This window comes from Mandrillus leucophaeus, unplaced genomic scaffold (genome assembly GCF_000951045.1).
Source record: "Mandrillus leucophaeus isolate KB7577 unplaced genomic scaffold, Mleu.le_1.0 Scaffold1442, whole genome shotgun sequence".
Classification (NCBI taxonomy): domain Eukaryota; kingdom Metazoa; phylum Chordata; class Mammalia; order Primates; family Cercopithecidae; genus Mandrillus; species Mandrillus leucophaeus.
Window position 1 is genome coordinate 57,292 of NW_012101413.1, and position 3,518 is coordinate 60,809.

The following is a 3,518-nucleotide window of genomic DNA, read 5'->3' on the forward strand; positions in this document are numbered from 1 at the left end:
AGTGAGAACATGGGTATTTGGTTTTCTGTTCCTGCATTAGTTTGCCTAGGATAATGGCCTTCAGCTCCATGCATATCCCTGCAAAGGACATGATCTCAGTTTTTTTAGGATTAAATAGTAAATTTATTTTTTAATTTTAACAAATATATGCCATTAGTATGTTCTTAAGTTTTGGGTCACATTGGCAACATTGTCTTTAATTTGTTTTGAAATTATTTTCAGGAATCTTAAGATTATAGTTCCCTTAAAAAATATATTTGCTATGTTTTACTCCCTTGAGGACGGTAAACAGGACAAAAAGGCATGGATATAAGCATTAGCTAGTGATCACCATTAGCTAGTGACTCTAAACAGTCACTAAGACTTGAATTCTCTCTTTTCCATATGCCTAACTGGCAGAAGTCCCAAAGGTTTCCCTGATCATACTAATAACTTTATAAAAAGTTGATCATTATTCATTAAGAATTAGATATTTGTAATGAAAATATAAATGAAGTCTAAACCAAAACTCTTAACCAGACTAACTTCAATGTTATGAATCACAAAATCTTCTTGACTGATGATACTCTATTGAAAGGATCTTATGTGCTTTTAGAGAAAGATTAAATCTCTCTATAAGAGTTGATAAATTTTAGTCAAAGACTAGAACACAACTTACATAATAGATGATTGGACTTGACAGTTAACAACTTAGCTATTTACACTGTACAATGGAACAAACAAAAATCTTAATATTTCTGCCTTTATAGCTGTATTTGACCATTCAGGAATATGTTGGCCTTTATATTTACAGAAATCTCTTAGTTTAAGCCTAAAATATGTATATTTCCTATATGCAACTTTTAAAGATAATGTTTCTATTAGGAGGGTATAAAAAGCTGAAAAAAGAACTCCAAAATTTTTATCCTTCATTTCTCAAAGAAATTGAAGATCTTAAGTATAATTACAAGGAAGAAGTGAAGAACAATATTCTCTTAGAAGAGAAGGTTAAAAAGAAGAAGAAGAAGAAGGAAAAAAACAGCTTTCAGAACAGTTGGGAGTTGAATTAACTAGCCCTGTTGCTGCTTCTGAAGAGTTTGAAGATGAAGAAGAAAGTCCTGTTAATTTCCCCACTTACTAAAGGTCACCTATAAACTTCGTTTCATTTAAATATTTATTAACTTTATATGTTAAAATCCACCTGGAAATAAGCAATTCTCTGAGGTGTAGTGTTTCCTTCTCACTACCTTGTACCTTTACACTTAAATTGGAATTCTTAATAAATAAAATTATATGAAATTTTCAACTTACTATAAAAGTACATATTTGAAGACATAATAAGTTATGGCCATCAAATAGGCAACGGGCTCTGGTGAATTTCTCTACATTCATAATGTTTTAAGTTTTGTAAAGAGTATGAAGGTAAATTCAGCAATTTTAATATTTAAAATTGGAATGTATATATACTTATTTATACATATGTAAAGATCCTCAAATCCTAACTATGATATATATAAATACAGATGTAGATATACACACATATAGGTTATGAAGTTGAGCCATATGTTTTGTTAAATATCTAGCAAAATCAAATTGAGCTTAAACTATTTAATTTTGAAAATTAGTGACATTAAATTCTTGGTTTAATTGTTGTCTTTAAATTACCATTCAATTATAGTGGAGTGAATCCAGCCTTTGTACAAGCTTAGGAGCTTACTGTTACTTATGTTTTTATGGCTAGAGATTAAAATTAATTTGCTGGTTTTTAATAAAATTTTAAATAGGTATTTGAAACTGGAAAATTCATTTCTTCACAAATGGTAGAAGACAAATTGATGTTTCACAATGAACAGGAACTTGTGATATTCTTAAACATGGTAGCATATTCGAGATTAAAATATAATGATAATAAACTAATTTTATTTGCATTTTATACATCAAATATTATATCTTTAAGTCTAGCAAATTTCTGATTATCTACTTTTGAAAAATGATTAGACAAACACTTAATATCAAAGGCAGAGTCACATTTGTTCAGGTTCATGTTGATAATAACTACTCTTGAATTCATGTAAGTATCTTGAATTGATCAGCATAAGCCAAGATGATGATGATGGACCCTGTTTTTTGTTGTTTTTTTCTTATAGCTGTTCTTGTCCTGACATGTTACACATTTGTTTATTTTCTATCTTCTCCATTAGAATGTGAGCTTCATGAAGGCAGACACCTTGTTTTGTTGACTGTTTATGTCCAGCACCTTTATTAAACAGCCATCACTGCAATGCCATACTATTCCTTCAATTTTACCCACTTTGCAACCTTCAAACCAAGACAAGAGATTATTGTGCTTCAATGAAGGTAGATTTCTTATTTGAAATGCTCCATGAGGTAGAAGAAGATGTAATGGATTTTTCTTGTTCCCTAACCCATATGGGTTTCCATTGATATTTCTTCCTATGAGCTCCAGTGTTTGTTCTAAGAGATCTGATAGTGGCACTGCAGTAATTTCCAAAAGTCCAGAATCATCAGCATTTTAGTACCAGGGCAATTTCAAATTCATAATTAACTACAGAGGAATGCCAGCAATACTGTTTGTTGTTTTTCTCTACTGGTACCCAATCAGGAATGTATCTATTTTCATTAGGCACTGGGCTCCCATTTATTTGTTCTATTTCCTTTGCTCTGGTATCTAGCAAGGTTTGGAGTCCAGAGCCGGTTTGAAGTCCTCTTCAATGTTCAAAATATATATACATATATTTGTATTTATTTATTTATTTTGGGTTTTCATTTGAATGTAGAAAATTTTGAAATCTTTTTTCAACTTGTTTGTTGTGCTTTCTATCTAGTAGAGTCCAAAGCTATGGCTGATCTGATGTTCCCTTTTGGCGGAAGGCTCCTCTTTCACCTCCGTCACAAACATACTGCATTTTCCACTGCACAGAGCTCAAGCCTTCATGATGAGCCCAACAAGCAGTGCGAGTGGAGGGTGTGCTTTCGAACAGCCCCTGGTCCAGGAGGGGAGAAGCCCTGGAGCAGTCACCAGCAGGCGCTGGCCACTCACTCTCCATGCCCAGCAGCCGTGGCTGCTGATCTCATTCTTTTTTATGGCTGCATAGTATTCCATGGTGTGTATGTACTACATTTTCTTTATCTAATCTATCATTGATGGGCATTTAGGTTGATTCCAAGTATTTGCTATTGTGAATAGTGCTGCAATGAACATACATGTGCATGTGTCTTTACAATAGAGTGATTTATATTCCTTTGGGTATATACCCAGCAATGGTATGGGTATATACCCAAAGGAATTGCTGGGTATACACCCAAAGGAATATAAATCACTCTATTATATTATAATTGGTATTTCTGTCTTTAGGACTCTGAAAAATCACCACACTGTCTTCCACAATAGTTGAAATAATTTACAATCTCACCAACAGAGTAAAAGTGTTCCTTTTTCTCCACAGCCTCAGAAGCATGTGTTATTTTTTGACTTATTAGTAATAACCATTCTGACTGGTGTGAGATGGTATTTCATT

The 3,518-nt window shown here is 32.7% G+C and overlaps 1 pseudogene; it reads right to left on the minus strand.

The window, feature by feature from the left end:
• Positions 1-1,909: 1,909 nt before the first annotated feature.
• Positions 1,910-3,047, minus strand: LOC105535303 (annotated as a pseudogene).
• Between the last annotated feature and the right edge of the window lie 471 nt (positions 3,048-3,518).